At 39.9% G+C, this 20,548-nt stretch overlaps 1 protein-coding gene across 3 annotated transcripts in view; it reads right to left on the reverse strand.

Moving 5' to 3' along the window:
• LOC114657387 (astrotactin-2-like) overlaps window positions 1-20,548 on the reverse strand; it is a 2,479,169-nt gene that overhangs the window by 1,586,904 nt on the left and 871,717 nt on the right. The gene's annotated exons all lie outside the window — the stretch shown is intronic.

Raw genomic sequence — 20,548 nt, forward strand, 5'->3', positions numbered from 1 at the left:
ACATTTCTCCTTCCTACGTATACAGTAATTCTTAACATTTACTTTGATTAAATTTCATCTGTAACAAGCCTGCCCAAGCCTGCATGCTGTCCAAGTCCATCTATGACGATTCTACTGATTTTAGATGAGGTGCCGTTCCACCATGTTGGTTATCAAGACAACCTTCTAGCAATAATGTTGCCTGGCAAGAACGTTCAAACTCAAGGCCCCTGCTTGCAAAGACTACGTTCTTTCTGTCCTCTAAAAGAAATCCCTGAAGCACCCTTAAACCAAAACAAAAAGAAAAACATAACAAGCATTTTGATCTTCTCTTTGTCAGTCACAACAGATGAAAAGTGGATACTATAAAAAATAAAAACATAATAACCTAAAGTTTCAATTCAGTGACTTCAATACTTCACGTCTATCTAATATAAAGGGTGTTCCATCACTTGTACTGAATTTCACTTTGGGTTTATCCATCCGTTTTCTCTAAATCACTTATTCGCTTCCATTGCCATTATGAGAAGCAGACTATCCTTGCAATTAAGAGGCAAAAGACAGATCGGCTCCAATGTACTACTAGGCAGATGTAGCTCTGGGGATGAATTAAAGCATCCAATTAACCTGGCATGTTTGTTGGACTGTGAGAAGAAATCAGAATGGAGGTGGACTGTCAAGGTTAGAAAGGAAACTAGGACCCTAGAGCTCTAATCAGTGCAACCTCAAAACCCCTACCATAGCATACAGATGTGCAGAGCACAGACTTAAGGAGTAAATAAATAAACACATAAATAAAAATTTAATATTTGGGTAATTCATTCATTCATTCTAATATAAGCAGCATCAAGTATGGAGCCGGATTCAGTATTGGACTGGGTGCCAGTCTATTTCAGGCTACGATCTCACATGCTCATTTACTGCATATTGGACCTTTTTAGCACCACAAATTAATCCAACATGCACTTATCAGGATGACCGTTGGGCAAAAATAAAACTAATTATATTTTCCAAGATAATTGCACAGTGGTATGAAGTGACAAAGAAACCAAACTTCAAACTGCAAGGTGGCTGCTTCACTACCTGCCACTGATTCACTATGTGGGCAACCCACTCAACTGTCTGGTGCACCAGCTTTTGTAAAAACAGATTTGCATTAGTAAAGTGAAAGGTATCACCCATGCGCATTGGAGGATCACCTTCCAGGTTTATCAGATGTAAATGATAGCGCCCCAGGGTGAGAAGGGGTGCTGTGCTCCTATCAATTATGGAGAATCCAATGCATCCACTAAACAGGATCATCTCCAGACAGAGGAGCACCTTCAGCGACAGACTGCTGTCACTGTCCTGCTCCACTGACAGACTAAGGAGATCATTCCTCCCCCAAACTATGTGACTCTTCAGTTCCACCCTGGGAACGTTAACATTATTCAAAGTTATTGTCTGTTATACCTGCATTTTTATCACTCTTTAATTTAATATTGTTTTTGTATCAGTATGCTGCTGCTGGAGTATGTGAATTTCCCCTTGGGATTAATAAAGTATCTATCTATCTATCTGTCACTAACATTGTCATCTCTTTTTCCACCCATAGCGGTAAGCCGACACCCAGCAAGGGCAACTGATTCGACCCTTTGCAACCGGAGCACTATAAAAGAACAAGAGGTGTCTCATTTCGCACCCGAGATGCCACCTGAAGGGAGACCTGCTCTGTGGAGCTACTGCGTTTGAAAGAAACATCATGAAGACTGCTTTCTGTTTTGTTTTCAATTAATTGTCATAAACGCCATCGGTATTCTTTTTGTTAAATATTATTTGTGCTAGGATTAAAAGAGGTGGGCCCTGCTGGCACCCCAACAAAGAGAAATGTTTTACCCTGGACCATGGCCAGGGGTGGGATGCTGATTGGTAGTAGATTCAAGACCACAGGTTGCACCTAGTCAAGATTGGTCCAGAGGCAAATGAACAGAGCACGGGAAGGAAGTTAGCTCCTAAACTATGATGGCGCATTCATCCAAAGGGTAGAGAAAGCAAGGTTTGTGTGAATATGGGGCCACACCAGCAATTGCTTGTCTCTGCCACTTCCTTCAAAATACATCCAGAGGCCACATCAAATTGAAGATTATCAGCTTGGAAACGCAAAGCAACACTCAAAGCGCCACCTGATATCTAAGCACATTGAGTGCCCAGAAACTGCTATCCATCCAGGTTATACTGCTGTCACTTCCATTTTTCACCTTGATTTTATTATAGGCCTATTCAGAATGCAAAAATCTATACCAACTTTAAATCTGTAGAGAACCTGATCCCTGCTTGTACTGCCAGGGAACCAGGAGTATGTGAAATAGAGGAAATAAGTAACTTCATCAGTGTAGTCAATCCTAGTGTGTTTAGAGTGTGAACACAAGCAAGCAGAGGCATGCGGGTGAATGGGACATGACATTTAGCTGGGTGTGTATAATTACTGAGAAGGTAATCCTTGTGGGTAGGACTATATAATACGCATTGGAGTATTGTAATTTTTCTTTTTTTGATAAGTGTTGGGGTCTTTAAAATATTAAGTTTATAGTAAAAATTTGGACGTTAGCGTCAGTAGGCTTTGCGCCCAAGGAACCAAATTACCCAAAGTATTGTATAACATTTCAGTAGTTATTTACCGCTTTGATGCTGATTTTTCTGATCATAAAATAGGTCATTACGAGAGCAATTGATGAGAAGAATTCATAGTTAATTGAAGAATTACGGTATTTGAGGGTTTCTCTAGACTGCCACTTTCTCTTGCACGATTTGCCTCTAAAGTAATCAGCACATCGTCATCTCATAACAGGCTTAAGTTTCGAGTTTGGTATTTTTCCGCCCAGCCGTTTTAGCTCTAGACCCTCCTCAAGAAACTGTGACACACAAACAAACACACACAAAGAATTACACTCACCAATCATTGAGATATTGATGTTTTCAGTATCAGAGGACCCTAAAACTTTGAGATCCGTCGAAAACCAGAGATCAAAATCCTTGACGAATCTAAAGCTTTCGTTAATGATAGGTTATGGTCGGGAAGAGCGCAAAGCAAAAAACAAAAGAAAATGCAGCTGTGGACTCAGAAACACATGTTATTTTTCTTCTATAAATGTATACATAAAGCGGTTAAATGATTGCATATTCTAACAAACTGTAACAGTGTGTGATGGATGGCCGGCTTCATATTCCGGCCCTCACCCCCAGGCCGCCAGGAGGAGCTCTCCCGACAGCATGGACGTGCCCCGAATTCCAGCAGGGCCTCATGGACTATGTAGTTTTTATGCACAGCCCTGCTGGATACCTTGGGGACCACCGGGAGTCGCTGTAGGGAGGCTCATCGACTCGTATGTGCCCTATAACCTGGAAGTACGTCCTGGTCACGTGAACAGGAGAGATGACGTACTTCCAGGTTGAAGAAAAGGACTTCTACCCTGACCCGGAAGTAATAAGGACTTGTGGACTATTGGGCAGGAACACCTCCGGGTCAGGGAGTATAAAAGGACTCTGGGAAAGCCCAGACAGTGAGCTGAGCTGGGAGGTAGGGTGGCTAAGTGTCTGGGAGAGGAGGATTTGTGAGTATTGTAGTATTGAGGAATATATGAGTAGTGTGGTGTGGAGGGTGCTTTTTGCACTGTGTTATAAGAAAATAAAAGAGTCTTGGACTTTTACCTGGTGTTTGGAGTGGTACCTGAGGGTTCAAGAGGTGGATCAGAACCTCAACTGCTACACAGTGTTATTGACTTTCAAGTCTCTTATGCTGTAGTTAAATTGCCTACTCACAGGGTTGTCAGCCACATTGGCCATTGAAGTTGTTGTTTTGTTCATCCATTGAGGTACTCTATGTGTTCTATCCCTGATAAACCTCTGAGATGAAGGGCACAGACTCCTCCTGGGATAATTTGCCTTGGTAGGCAGTAAAGACAGGCAATATTTAATTTAGAACAGAGTAAGGAGTGCTATGTTCTATATGAAGGACTGCAAAATTGTAAGGGGGAGGCAAAATGATGTTTGACATCTTGGCTTGTTAAGGTGCGATGATGGCAACTCCTGGGAAAAAACAGCAAATTGAGCACTCCAGGCTACAGATGTCGTCTGTAGTTAAACCTGTTGGGTAGCCAGTGTGTTCAGTGTATATAGCAGGGCTGGGGGAGAGCCTGAGCACAGCCATACTATGGCAGTTAGCCTTGACCGGTGCTAATGATAGAAAGGATCTCATTTTGAATGGTGTTAGACATGCGATGATCTTTATGGAGGAGTGTAGATTTTAAGAAGTCTATAATGGTGTTGGGGCGGCACGGTGGCGCAGTGGGTAGCGCTGCTGCCTCGCAGTTGGGACACCTGGGGACCTGGGTTCGCTTCCCGGGTCCTCCCTGCGTGGAATTTGCATGTTCTCCCCGTGTCTGCGTGGGTTTCCTCCGGGTGCTCCAGTTTCCTCCCACAGTCCCAAGACATGCAGGTTAGGTGGATTGGCAATTCTAAATTGGCCCTAGTGTGTGCTTGGTGTGTGTGGGTGTGTTTGTGTGTGTCCTGCAGTGGGTTGGCACACTGCCCGGGATTGGTTCCTGCCCTGTGTTGGCTGGGATTGGCTCCAGCAGACCCCGGTGACCCTGTGTTTGGATTCAGCGGGTTGGTAAATGGATGGATGGATAATGGTGTTGATATTTCGGCCTGTTACTGTGCAATGATGACACCTTCTCAAATTAAATAGCACAGCAATAATAATAATATATTTTACTTAATAGGCACATTTCTTAATACTCAATGTCACCTTACAATAAAATTAAACAGCATTAATAAAGTATAAAAACAAAGACAATGATAAATCAAAAAGCAATAAGGTACAGAGGTAGTATTAAACATACAAAGATAACAGGCAGTAACAGTGTTAATTCATAGTTGGTATGCCAAGTTGAAAAGATTTGAGGGTAGTTTTAAAATGTGTTATTGAGTCAAGTTGATGGATATGAGAGGAAAGAGAATTCCAGAGGTGAGGAGCCTTATGACAGAATGCTCGAGCATCCATAGAACAGAATTTGATGAGAGAGCGAGAGGGAGTGTAAGTCTGTAGGAGAACAGTGAGGTAGGGAGGAGTGAGGTTGTGGAGAGCTTTAAATGTTAAGAGCAGTATTTTGTATTGTATTGGAGCCAGTGAAGTTGAGAGAGAATAGGTGTAATATGTTCAGTGGATTTAGAACAGCAGGTTATTATCCTAACAGCAGAATTCTGAATAGGTTATATGCAATGGATAAGGTTTTATGGGATGCCAGATAGAACAGCATTACAGTAATCTATATGTGAGGTGACTAGGGCATTAACCGATACTGCAGTACTGTGTTGAGTAAGAACAGGATGAAGTCTAGAAATGTTTCAGAGATGGAAGAAGGCAGTCCGAGAAATATTACTTATATGGGAGGAAAAAGAGAGGGTACTGTCTAGAATGACACTCAGGCTTTTAAATTGGGAAGAGATGTTTGTGTTAATATTGGTAATTAAATCAGAAGAATGGTTAACCTTCACGAGTGTGGATTTAGAACCAATCAGGAGCTGCTCAGGTTTTTTGCTATTTAATTGGAGAAAGTTTTGAGTCATCCATGACTTTATGTCTTGGAGACATGCCATAAGAATATTTGGAGGGAAAACAGAAATGTATTTAGTGGATAGATATAGCTGTGTGTCATCAGAGTAACAACGAAGTTTAGTACCATGGTGCCAAATGATATTACCTATTGGAAAGATATAAATTAGAAAAAGAAGTGGCCCCAAAACAGAACCCTGCGGAACTCCCTGAGTAACGACTGCATTCTCAGATTTAAAGTCCTTTACTTGAACAAATTGCATCCCATCAGTGAGGTAGGAAGAAATCCATTGGAGGACAAGGCCACAGACTCCAAAACTAGCTAGTTGCTTCAAAGTATCTGATGAGATATGGTGTGAAACGCGGAGCTGAGGTCAAGAAGCACAAGAATTGATAAAAGTCCCATATCAGATCATTTGTGATTTTGACCTGGGCAGTTTCTGTGCTGTGTTTAGGATGAAACCCAGATTGAAACTGTTGAAAAGGTTATTTTTTGAAAGATGGGACTGAAGTTGGGAAGCAACTATCTTTTCGAGAACTTCAGATATGAATGGAACATTTGAGATAATTGTTAAGGATATTAGGGTCTAAGCCAGGTTTTTTCAGAATTGGAGTAATTGAGGCCATTTTTAGTGATGGGGGGACCATGCCTGTAATAAGGGAAGAGTTAACTATAGTAGTTATCATGGGAGAAATATGTGACAGACAGGACTTAACAAAGCTTGTAGGTATTGGATCTAACTGGCATGTGGAAGAATTAGATTTGTTATAAGCGCTGAGGTATCATTTTCAGCTGGTAAACTGAAATCTGAGAGTAAGGTGGTTGGTAAGGGAAAATTTGTGATGGTAGAAACTATGTCATTTTCTGCAGAGATAGAGGAAGCAAGTTGCTGGTGGATTTGTTCAATTTTTGAGCTAAAGAAATCCAAAAAAGTACAGCAGTATTTAACAGAGTGGTTATGGTAAGCGACATTTTATTGTGGTGTAATTAGCCTATTAATTGTAGAAAAAAGAGCTCTAGTATTTTTCCCTCCTGTATCGATAATGTTAGAATAGTATACAGCAAACCATACAACCTATAAAAATCTTTTAAGTTCAATCCGTTTGGTTGTTCATGTCTACGATTCACGTGAGTAGGAGGTCCTCATCTTAAACCCTCTTTAGCAGTGATCATTGGTAGATGGTAACAGCAGGTGTAATCTATAGGGTCATTATTGTCATGTGTACAGAATACATGTTTGTGCTAATCAACATGCAACACATCGCTATACTCTGGAACCACGATTAGTGAGAATAACAACCTTATCTCAAAACTTCTGTGTTCCTTATCTGAAAAATCTCAGAACACAATTACAACACTGTCAATGGATAAAGGACATGTTAAGGTTCATTCAAAATGTACTGCAGCTCTCCGGAAAAGAAAACTGACTGACACAACAAAGAGTTCGCAGACAATTGTGCTAATGATCTAGTTTGTTAAATCATACTAGTAAAGCACTAACAATACAATATCACCGCTGGAATTAATTTAAAATGGTCACCTTTGTGAAGGAAATGGAAATATAAGCAAGGTAGAGTGTGATGCTGATTGACACAGTATTATGATACAAAGGCAGCACTACTCTATCTCAGGTCACATCTACTGAAGTCTTTTTTATCTTAGTTAAGTGGGTGTATTTGGGTATAAGAGGGGGCTGTGTGGTTTAATACTAGAGAGTGGGTACTAATTAAGAACCCAGTTTCAGTTAAAATAGCGTCAAAAGTTGAATGCTCTTTGTGGAAGATGGTGAATTTACAGGGTGTAACAGAGATAGTATGGTTAGGCTGGCAGCACAGCACAATAGAACTATGCCAACTGATTGAACTGTAGGACTTTTTACCCACCGCTATGAAAAGCAGGATTAGACCCCAGGTTTGGGATAAGCCATAGTGACCTGAATACCAATGCCCCTGGGGTCTGAAATAGAATACTCATCATGGTGTGTTGTAGGTTTCGATGTAGGTTTTTGATTTTTACTCCACTAGTATTTTGTTTCAATATTCTATTGTAGTTTTTAATCTGTTAATTAATTTGTAATTTGATATTTCTCTCTTTGGTACTTTCTGTTAATTTGATTATGTTCCAACCATTTCTATCTTTGAATAGGAGTGAGAACCCTACTTGAATTAGAAGCCCAGGTATTTTAATCAGCCTCACTGGAACACCTTTTTAACTATTTTAGGCTCCTTCTGCCACTGCAGTTTTACAGAGGCATTAATGTTTACTGTGTTTTTCATGCTCCCTTTTGTTCTCTACTATTATAATTTCCCTGAATTAATTACTGTTATAATTGTGTGAATTAATATTGCTCCTAATGATGGTTATATTTTTATCATATCATTTTTGTGATCTCATTGCACCACCATTTTTTGGTTTGTCTTATCTTGTCTGCTTCCATTTCAGGAGTTTTGCCTAAACTGGGGCCTTATTGTTGATAACAACAATGTCTGATTGGTATCACATGACACCCAGACATGTGACATGTAAAGTAATCACAGCACCATTACTTAAGATGATGGTGCACCATCAGCACTGTTCAAATTTCTCAGTAAATTCCAAATCTTTCAACATAGTTTTATTAGATCTTTTCTTATTAGGTTGTTAGGATCCTCCACATTTTTAACAAATTTGTGGTTTACATGTTGAATAGTTTGACTCAGAAGAGACAGAGAATAAAAGAAAATGATTTTGAAAAGGGGATGCAGAGGTCGTGGACCGGCCAGAGACAACATCACAGATTGAAACTGATCCTTCACCTAAACAGGAGTGCAATCAAAAAGTTAAAGTCTTAAAATAAGGATTAGTTTACTGGGAGAAACTCATAAAAATCAAAAACTTGGCCAAAAATAGTCCTGGAGTCTGTAAAAAAACAAACACCATGTGAATGATAGGTCTATTGTTTTGTTCGTACACGTGTGACAGAATTCAGGGAAGATATAGTGGAAAACACTTGTTTTAAATATTTGTATCATTGCTAGGATTTAGTCATCCGGGAGCTCTACAATATGTGAAAATGTACAACATTCTACAAGTAAAGTTAAGATGAGAAAATCAGTTTCTTTATTTTTGACAGACAAACAAGCTTATAGAGAGCAAAATCAACTTTTCCTGATGTTTTTAACAATATAGAAACAGAATCTGAAGTTAAGTCAATGTCAAAGTTTTGACCCCATCACCAAAGTTCCCTCTACATGTTAGTAAAAGTGTTCAATAATTCTGGAAAAGAAAAGCAATCAAGTAAAATCCCAATATGCCCAATCAAATGATTTATACGTCATGTAGTTTGACAGATACTGGAGTTGGAAAAATGTGAAATAAGTTGTGAATGCCTTAGAGAATGGGCTGACATCCTGACTGGGGTGGCATTTGTGGAGGTGCAACCTAACTCTAAGTCAGTGTGAAGGAGCAATAAATGGAATGAGTAAAAATGTTTAACAGTGAAAGGTCATTCCCCAGTCTGATCGGTGTGAATGATCCTCTGGCCTGGTCCCAGTTTGGACACCAGCAGGGTTGCATAGAGCTCAGTTTACCTATGAGACATTTCGCTGTCAATCACCTATCCTGCCCCACCTATCTTCAAGGTAATATGATGGCTACTACAGTTCAGTTTGCATCCATGACCACCTATGTGCTGATACTGTGATATTGCTTGCGATTCACGTATGCCTGCTCATCCACACTTGGGACAATAATCTTTATATGCAAGCTGATGTACATGAATGAAAGCATTGCTTTAACATTACATTACGTGGAGTTATGGGGAATGTATAAATCTTCATATTATTTTAAGAGTGTTCAAATTTAGTGTATAACTTGAGAAAGGGTTCATTTTGACATATCCTAATCTTCAATACTGCAAAGCTGCATTTTTTCCTGTGACCAAAAAGTGTTAAGGAACCAACACTTTAATTTCAGCTGACAGTGTGACAGTTTTTCCTAGTAGATGGATTGATCACTCAATGTACAACATTTGTCACTAATATTATTTCATCTCTGTCAGATCACATTCATTGTTCTCCAGCATTTCCAAAGCATTCAGCCTTCCCTGTTATGTGCATGGTGATGGCCTCAACGCCATCTTCTGGCAGCTTCTAGCGAGAGCGGACAACTCACAAGATCTCCTAAATCCTGGTGAAGTTAGAAGTAGTTCCTAAATTAAGAAAATTGATAAAATTATTTCACTCCATCGAGGATTAGAAGCCAAATGTCTAGCTTTAATAAATCAAGTTTGCTCTTGTGATATTCCTGATGGGAGCACTTTCTCATTCCTTCAAGCTAGGGTTTTGGAGAGTATTTTAACATCATTATTCATTAGTGAGTTTGGTCTGTATGATGCATATTAAAATAAGTTCTTATTTTTATTAGGAAAAACGGTAATTAATGCTTGGCGAAAAGTTTGAGGTAGAATTTTTTTTGTCTCTGGCTTCTATAAAAATTACTAATAAGAGGGGAGCTAACTTAAATGAAATTTTTTTATAGAATTCATCAGGGTAGCCATCAGGACCTGCTGCATTTCCACTCAGAAGTAAGTTTATAAGGTTTAATAATTCTGGTAATGTCAGAGGTTTATCCAATTCCTCTACACTTAGAGTATCTAGTTGTGGTATCCGTAATGTATCAAAAAACGCATTAGATTGTGTCTTGTGTTATTTAAACTGTATAAAATAAAAGGACTTATAGTAGTCTCTAAATGTGTGCATTAGTAGTTCCTAAATTAAGAAAATTGATAAAATGCTTTCACTCCTATCCCTATAAGTTGGACACAATACCCATCACTCTGAGATTTTTGAGACAGTTAGGACCATTTTCTTACTTTGAGATGCTGGATACATATGTACGCAGATCAGGGGTCACTTTGAGCTTGAGATCATGGAGTTTTCAATCTGAACCTTAATGGGCCATTTGTTGTCTATTTGACTAGCATCATTCACAATGGGGTAGCTAATGAAAAAGTTGTGACGGGTGGACAATGAATTGTCACTCAGAAGTGTTGTTAGAAATGCTGTTTGAAAGATAGGTAATTAGATGATCATACTGAGGTCACTTTGAAAATGAGATTTTGGATTTGCTGGTCCAGAGCTTTAATTATTGTGCCGTTCATTCTCTTGACGATTATAAGACAATATAGCTTTATTTATTTTTTTATTGTTTTCATATAATAATAGAATCTGTTCAGTTAACATATGTGATTTTAATTGAATCAATGACTGTTGCCGACAGAAAAAAGGAGCTTTTTTAATACCTTTAAGTGACTGACATTTAAATGCATGTCTTTGCAATTAATATAACTTTGAAGTAAAGTAAAATTTGACCCTTGCTTTAGCTTTGCAGTTAATTAGATACAAATAGCAGTGCCTGATAAAACAAATTAGCATTGTCATAAATCTGTATAAAATATATATTATACTTTAAAAGGGAACAGAAAGAAATTCAACAATGACAAATTAGGTAAAGCATTTCAAAAATATTTATAGAGCAGAGCGTCCATAAGACTGAGTGGCATGCTGGAATGGTGAACTGGTGCTCAGCTGTATGCTTTGTACTAATCCAACTCTTAAATGCTGAAGATGAAGAAAATATGCATGATGATGAGAAACCAATTTATGCATTTATTTCTAGTAGGATTGACTGCTACATTGCGTTATTCACCAACTGTTCTTTGAGTAACTTTCAGTTAATTTAAAAAGCTGCTGCAAGAATCATTACAAGAAATAGAAAATATAGCCACATAACTCCTGTTCTCAAATCTTTACATTTGCTTCCAGTTAAATTTAGAGCTGATTTCAAAATTCTCCTTTTAACATATAAAGCCTTAAATAATAAATGTCCTGTTTACCTATCTGAACCTATCATCATTTACAAACCAGTCTACACATTAAGATCACAAGATACCAGGAATCCAAGGATTAATAAAATTACAGTGGAGGGGGGTCAAGCTTTTAGTTACAGGACACCAAAGTTGTGCAATAATCTACTTGTTTATATAAGAGGTGCCCCTTCAGTCTCAGCTTTAAAATCCAGGCTGGCATCTCATGACTTTAGTATAGTATACCCTGACTAGAGCTGCTGATTAGCTGTTCATATTACACCTCTTTTTGTTAGCCATTTAAACAAAAATATAAGTGTTACAATAATTTTAAACCGTCACTAACCCTTCTTTATTCTATTCCCTTTCTTGGTATCCTGTTGTGGCAGTTGTAGCCACTGCTCTACTTCCAAACTGGTTTACTGCCTATGGAAAAGTCACCAGAGATACTGAGAGGCTTGGAATTAGTAGATAGAAAGATTTCATCATCAGATTAGACAGAGCATCCAAGACTCTGCCGTGAAATACCCAGGAGCGGGTGGGTGGCCAGTTAGCCAAGGTTTCTTGTTCAGTGACTGAGTCTGACTTTGTCTCTTACAGTTGACTGGGATACCCAGAGGTTTATTTTCTCCAAGGAGAGTGCTGACTGAAGTTTTTGCTTTCCTTTGTTCCAATGTCAACTGGCCATAGTTCATCAATAAAATGATGGACAGATACTGTTGGTTTTCATTTATGTTAGTTGGGTTCAAACTCCTTTCTTTTCTTGTGTGTTTATGTGTATTCATTCTGCATTTAGTAATTTGTTAAATTTATACTTGATATTTACCTTAGAATTTGGTACATAGCTCTGTGTCTGCATTTAGTATACAGTGCTATACAAAAATAAACTGAACTAATTTGAATTGAATTGAAAGGGAAGGAGTAAATTATGATAAAGATTTAACAGAGCACAAAGGCTGATCCAAGTAACTCAAGGCCAGTAAGCTTAACATGCATCACTGATAAATAAATTGAAGAATGTCAACAAAATGGATAGATTTACTGGGAATACAATACAGAGATATTCTAAGAGAAACGTAAGGCTGAGGGCAGGGGTATCCAATAGATTGTGGGTTGATAGTGTCAGCATTGTTATGTGTACCATTTTCCTATTGTAGACAGGGCCCTCAATCAAGGCAGGATAACATTCACTCTAAGAGGAACGCTAATAATGAAACCCCTATCCTCCGCTGGTCCTCCCATTCTACCCTAATACTCTTACACTCTCTCACAGGTCATCAAAGAGAATTTCCCCAAATTTGCATACAGATCCTTCCACAGCAGACTTTCTTCCAAACCCTCCCTTGATCTGCTATCATCGACCACTCAACCTACACAAATTTCTCAAACACAGCTCATCTCACAGAGGAGAACCACATTCCTCATCAGGCACTTTGACCTTTAAAAACTGCAATTATGTCGCCAACAATCCCTTTGTATCTGGTCCATCTGTCAAATACAATATGACCAAATTGGCCTCTTGGCAGTCTAAAAATTTTATCTACTACATTTCTTGGAGAAACTACTTGATCATCTATATAGGTGGAACAAGAGGAAAACTAGCACATTGTTTCAGGGAGCACGTTCAAGCCGTTAAAATCTCAAAAAACTCAGACTATTGAAGAACACTTCACATTCCTTAATCATAGCCACACTGAGCTCTTGGTTTGTATCCTTTCACAGGGCTTCAGTGACACTTTTCAAAGAAGACCAGAAGAAGCTAAGCTCATCCTAAGCTTCGGACCACACATTTCTCTTTTTAATGACTAACTAACTAACTGTTTAATTTCTCCCTTCATCTTCTCTTAAGGCAGCTTTTTCTCACCCACTCTGAGCATTTCTCCTTTCATCTGCCCAGGCTTTGTTTCCTCCTCCTGTATTTGTTGCTTACTTTCTTTTTTTTTCCGTTGCACACCTGATGAGGGCTATACAACCAAAATGTTGTGTCTTTTAACTTCTTTTCTTTACAACATGAAATAACCTTTAACCTTTTTTTCCTTTTGAGTGATTTGTAGTTTCTTATGTGTTAACTGTTTAGAAAGTAAGCATTGTAGACTGCAAAAAATGAAATCTAAGCAAGTGGAAAAGTATTTATATCATGATATTAAATACTTAAACCCTTAAAGATAGGGTGCGAAGCTCAATCATCCGGGAGGGGCTCAGAGTAGAGCCGCTGCTCCTCCGCATCAAGAGGAGTCAGATGAGGTGGCTCGGGCATCTGATCAGGATGCCTCCTGGACACCAACCGGGAGGAGGCCCCGGGGAAGACCCAGGACATGCTGGAGGGACTATGTCTCCCGGCTGGCCTGGGAACGCTTTGGGATTCCCCAGGAAGAGCTACAAGAAGTGGCCGGGGAGAGGGAAGTCTGGGCATCTCTGCATCTCTGCTCAAGCTGCTGCCCCCGCGACCCGACCTCGGATAAGCGGAAGAGGATGGATGGATGGATGGATGGATGGATGGATGGATGGATGGATGGATGGATGGATGGATGGATGGATATTAAATACAATACAATTTATTTATGTATAGCCCCAAATCACACTAGAAGTGCCACAATGGGCTTTAACAGGCCCTGCCTCTTGACAGCCCCCAGCCTTAACTCTCTAAGAAGACAAGGAAAAACTCCCAAAAAACCCTTGTAGGGAAAAAAATGGAAGAAACCTTGGGAAAGGCAAATCAAAGAGAGACCCCTTACCAGGTAGGTTGGGTGTGCAGTGGGTGTCAAAAAGAAGGAGGTCAATACAATACAATACACAGAACAGGACACAAGTAATCCACAATACAGTATAATAGTAATATTACAAGTACAGAGCACTTGAATAGAAATATTACAAGTACAGAGCAGAATTCAACAGTAGATGATATCACATAATACAATTTGTTTTCCTTATTGTATTGTATTATTGACTTATCAAAAAAATGGTATTTATGATTATTTAGTTTACTTTAAGAAATTTTGTCAAGTAAATTTTGCCCCATTGGCAGATATTTTTTTGCTAAATAAAAGCAAAAACAATTCCCATTTAAGGTTTTTATGTCTAGATTTTGCATATGCATTTTTTAAAGTGTAAGGAAGGCTTAATGACAATAAAACATTTATATGGAGGAAAATAAAATACACATAAGGTAGTTTAATTTAGTAAGTCATTCCACAAAATGGTGTGAGGGATGGCCAGGAGCCTCTCCTGGCCAGGACGCCCTCAGCTGAGAAAGACCAGGGGAGATAGCATACACAGGAGATTATCTCCCATACACTGCCAGATGGCAGCCCCCCTGAGTTTTGGCAGCACCATGGTTTCCCACAGGGCATTATGGGAACTGGAATTCATGGATTCAGCCCAGTTGGCTACCATGGGCACCGCCAGGGGGTGCTGTGGAGACTATCAAGCCCTACCTTGTTGAGCTCCAGCCTAACCTGGAAATACTCCCAGACCACAATTATAGGACACCAGAAGTACTCCCAGGTTCCATATAAAAGGATTTTGGAGGAAGGAGGACAACGCTTGAGTGATGGAGTGGAGGCAGTAACAGAAAGAGAGAGAGAAGACAAAGAGAAGAATAGAACTGCTGTGTGCTTTGGTTTTATCTGTATTTTGGTTGAGTCAGGGAAAATGCTTGCCTGAGAAGAGTTTCCCACAATAAAAATTATTTGTGCTTTTACACTTGTGTCTGTCGGGTGTTTGTGGACCTGGAGCACCCCATGGTGGCCACAATGGAAATATATTGTCTTTGTATGATGAGTCAGATATGTGGCTATCCTTTGTACTGTAACTTGTCACACATGTGTGCCTAGGAATCACCTTTGTGGCTCTGCTGAGATATGTGGTACCACATCAGGACAAGACAGGGTGCTCACTATCTCTCCTCTTCCTCCTGCAGCTGTGAGAAGCGACTTAGTGAGGGCACCTACTGTAATTGGCCACAGAGCCCAGAGCGGGCATTGTCCCTGCTTCATGGAGGAATGATGTCTGACTTTGGACCCAAAACTCAACCTGGAGCAAGCTCCAATGACTGGTCTGTGCCTCCCTAACCTGGAAAAAAACATTATTTCTTGGGTATTTGTGCCATCTTTTTCATTTGTATCACCGTGCATGTTTTCTGTTTGTCTTGTTTATTAAACTGGGACACCTGGCTAGTGGCCCAACATTCAAAGCAGTTTCTGCTATTTCTGTCAAACCATCACAAACTGTAATTTCGTGTAAATGGTATCACAGGGTCAGGATCACACAAAGAGAGGAGAGAGGATGTGCATCATTATTTATAATGGCACTCAGTTTTGTTTTAATTCTTTCCTTTGCTCCAGGGGGTCCAGAGTGTGTCCCATGACTGAGCTTGCCCTTTTAATCAGCTTGTTAATTTGGTGGGCCACTCTTGAAGTGATGTTACTGGTCCAACACACCACAGTGTAGAAAATCGCACTGACCATCACAGAGTTCTAGAAGATGTGAAGGATGTCACTTCCCACATTAAAGGAACACAGTCTCCTAAAGGAAGAAGTGCCTGCTCTGCTCTTTCTTATAGAGTTCCTCTGTACTCCGAGACCAGTCTAACCTGTCATTGATGTGGACCCCTACGTACTTGTAGGAGTAGACCATCTCAACCTGCACTCCCTGAATAGTTACCTGACATAGAGGCTCTTTGGTGCAGTGAAGGTCAACAAGCAGCTCCTTGGATTTGCTGATGTTACAATGCAAACAATTCTCATTGCATCAAAAAACAAAGTTCTCCACATAACTCCTCTGTCACATCCTCCTTATCAATACACCCCATAAGTGCAGAATCATCAGAGAATTCCCACAAGTGACATGACCTGCTGTTATATTTATAAACTGAGGTGTACAGAGTGAAGTGAAAAAGAGACAGAAATGGTCCAGTGTTGCTCACATCTGTATCAGAAACATTTACATTTACTTATTTAGCTGACAACTTTATAGGTGACTTACAACATTTAAAATACAATTGGCTACATTTATTTTGGTTTTTCAATTGGAGCATGGGCAGGTCAAGTGACTTACTCAGGGTCACACAGTGTTAGTAGTGGGATTTGAACCCACAGCCTCAGGGTTGAAATCCAAAGCCTTAACCACTACACACCACACTGCCTGACAGTCCTTGAGTCTCAGAAACTGCAGTCTGCCAGACACATAGTCCATTATCCAGAACACCACAGACTCATCCACCTGTATATCTCTGAGTTAAGTCACTCTGCCACAGATGTCAAACTGTCCAGCTCCATGCCTACAATAGAGCCTGCCTTCCTCACCAGTTTGTCCAGGCGTGAGGCGTCCCTCTTATTTATGCTGCCTCCCCAGCACACCACCATGTAGAAGAGGGCACTCGCCACAACCGTCTGAGAGAACATCTGCAGCATTTTATTGCAGATGTTGAAGGATGCCAGCCTTCTAAGGAAGTATAGTCGGCTCTGTCCTCTCTTGCACAATATTGGAATGGCCAATAGGGCAAGACAGCTTGATGGCCGAGGTCTCCAGGACTCTGAACAAATCCAAATTGTATTCTGTGATATCATCTACTGTTGAATTCTGCTCTGTACTTGTAATATTTCTATTGCACTTACAATATTACAAGTATTACAATATTATATTGTATTGAGGATTACTTGCGTTCTGTTCTGTGTATTGTATTGTATTGTACTGACCCCCTTTCTTTTTGACACCCACTGTTCGCCCGACCTACCTGGAAATGGGGTCCTCTTTGAACTGCCTTTCCCAAGGTTTCTTCCATTTTTTCCCTACTAGGGTTTTTTTTTGGAATTTTTTCCTTGTCTTCTTAGAGAGTCAAGACTGGGGGGCTGTCAAAAGGCAGGGCCTGTTAAAGCTCATTGTGGCACTTCTTGTGTGATTTTGGGCTATACAAAAATAAATTGTATTGTATTGTATTGTAACCTGTGTTCTGCCTGTCTGTGTCGGGTTGGGGCAGCTGTACGCACCCAGGGCTTTCACACTATAAACCATTCTATGTTCTATTACTCTGTACGTGACAAACACCTTGAAATTATATTCATTGTACAAAGCTGTTACATAAAGTAAAGAATTTTTTTCTTTAATTCCCGACCCCATAGGAACTAAGCCATGCTGGGTGGGAATGCAGCATGACAAGATACAATGTCTGGATCCCACGTCATCCATTTCAGATTTAAAGCACCAATAAGTGAGGAAGAGAAAATGTTGGCTCAAACTGTGAATTCTGTGGCCACACTGAGAGGCTTAAGGGATTTTCAGAGTGTGGCTGCTACTTTTACTTATACTGACTTCCTCATGATACAAAAGTCATGCTCAGGATCTCTCATACTATTACATCATTTTTTTTATTTCAGAAGATCACATTTAGGAGTGGATTAAAAAAAAACTATTATGGAAAGCAAAATAGGAAAATGTTTCTCATCCATCATCTGTTGGAGAGGTGAGCTGCAAAAAACAAGGTAGAATTTGTAGAATTTAATTGCTCAAACACGCACGACCTCCTTAACATTCATATTTTGATATAATCCTATGGTGATGAGGGCTGCTACAATGCCAATGGAGGACTTTAACTGTGACTGAGAGGTCTCAACAGCTTTGACCTTACCGGGGAGAGTTTCATTTCGTTCACTCAAGTGGTGTTCAGCTGTGAAATTGAAGTCTTGCGAGATCATCTACAGGGCAGATTGTCCACACTCCCAATTTCATAGTTCATACACAACCTTGGATGGGTCAGTTCACGTGAAGAATGCAATATTTACAATTCACAGACACACTTGGGAGATTTCACTTTGTCTCTCGGCTCCAGATTCAAATCAAATTCTGCTGTCATGGAGAGACGGGCCTTTTTTATTTCTGTGCAAGCCTTTTTTCATCCAAAACTGTGTGCCTCGTGATGAACTTGTGTTCTGCCTTTAAAGTAATTAAACACAATGAGCTATGGACTCTGTTATATAAATCTGTTCTGATTTGGAATAATTTTATTTCGTAGTAGTACGAGTGGCATGGTATTATAGTGACTAGTACTACTAACTCACAATTCCAGGGATTTGGGTTCAACTCAAGGGAACTCAGGCACTGTCTCTGTGGATCCGGAGGGTTTAGAAGTTACTCGACATTTTCTAAAGACATACATATTTGTCATATAGTCAATATAACCCAGCTAAGAAGGAAGAAGTGTAATTTTGCATGGTGATAGACTGGCATCCTATCCATGACTTCAGAAGCAACTTACGTCTCTGGATTCATATACAAGAGGTTTAAAGTCCATCCATCCATCCATCTTCTTAACTCCCTCTATCCAGAGTGGGTTCGCAGGAAAGCTGGAGCCCTTCCCAGCAAACATAGGGCACAATTCTGGAACAAATCTCTGGACAGAGTGCCAGTCCATCACAGAGAAGTGTAAAGTATTGAATACAATATGTAAGGCTGTCATACACGTGGTAATGGTGAATGTCTTACACAGACTATTATTTAGATGCACTGGAGAGCTTAACTTTTTTCATGCTGTCTTTGTATTCCTCTTTAAAATGGAGGAACAGCAGCCAAGAGAAGCCTGATGCCACATCCCGCTCAAGCTCCACTCCTTCTGTCCAGCCAGGAAAACAGAGATGACCACCCAGTAGGATATGTCACTGGACCAGAGACATGTGAGCTAGAAAGACACAACTGACCCCGCTGGAAGGTACCATAATAATACTTTTCATTTCAATTTACACAAGGATTGCAGAATTAGAATCCCAAACCGTATTATTTATCATTTAAAAGACAAAGCTAAGTTTGTGTTTACATGGGGCAGGACCCCAGCCAGGTGTTATCACCATTAATCTTTAAACATCACTGGCTACTCTGATATTTTCCCCGTTTCAGTCTCACAGATATCCTTGCAGGGTTAATTGAACCCATGTTTTGTTTATGTTTTGCTCCTGCCTTGCACCCAGATAGATAGATAGATAGATAGATAGATAGATAGATAGATAGATAGATAGATAGATAGATAGATAGATAGATAGATAGATAGATAGATAGATAGATAGATAGACAGTACAGCAACATTTTTTTTTTTTTTGTTCTTTATTTCGTCTTATACGATTTCTCGTATTAGAAATTTGCTAGTTTTCGCATACCCCTTGGGGTCAGAGTGCAGGGTCAGCCATTGTACAGCGCCCCTGGAGCAATTACAGGTTAAGGGTCTTGCTCAAGGGCCCAGCAGAGTAGGATCTCTTTTGGCAGTGACGGGGATTCGAACCGGCAACCTTCTGGATACCAGCGCAGATCCTTAGCCTCAGAGCCGCCACTCCACCCCATGTGACCTTTCACAGGGGGAAGTAGCTTTAAAAGTATGCAAATAAAACAGAAGTCCAAAAATACAGCAAAAAATGCTCTAGAGGAGGGTGACCATAAACCTCTGGCAACACTGACTCTTTATAAATTTCTGGCAAACACTACATTTCCCAGAAGTCTTCATGAAAACTTGATGTACAGCAGCAGCAGCAGCAACATACTACTACTACTGTCCCCCAGTGGTTTGGGGAACTATAGCTCATTTTGAAGCAGTCTGGCACTAAAAAAGTAATCAGCATGGTGCCCCGACCAAGTAAAAGCATCAACACCAGGATGCGTACTCACATACATTTCCCCCTTTCTGCCTGATTCCCTTTACAATAAAATAGATAGATAGATAGATAGATAGATAGATAGATAGATAGATAGATAGATAGATAGATAGATAGATAGATAGATAGATAGATAGATAGATAGATAGATAGATAGATAGATAGATAGATAGTACAGCAACATGTGACCTTTCACAGGGGGAACTAGCTTTAAAAGTATGCAAATAAAACAGAAGTCAAAAAATACAGCAAAAATGCTCTAGAGGAGGGAGACCATAAACCTCTGGCAACACTGACTCTTTATAAATTTCTGGCAAACAGTACATTTCCCAGAAGTCGTCATGAAAACTTGATGTAGAGCAGCAGCAGCATACTACTACTACTGTCCCCCAGTGGTTTGGAGAACTATAGCTCATTTTGAAGCAGTCTGGCACTAAAAAAGTAATCAGCATGGTGCCCCGACCAAGTAAAAGCATCAACACCAGGATGCGTACTCA

This window comes from Erpetoichthys calabaricus, chromosome 9 (genome assembly GCF_900747795.2).
Source record: "Erpetoichthys calabaricus chromosome 9, fErpCal1.3, whole genome shotgun sequence".
NCBI lineage: Eukaryota > Metazoa > Chordata > Cladistia > Polypteriformes > Polypteridae > Erpetoichthys > Erpetoichthys calabaricus.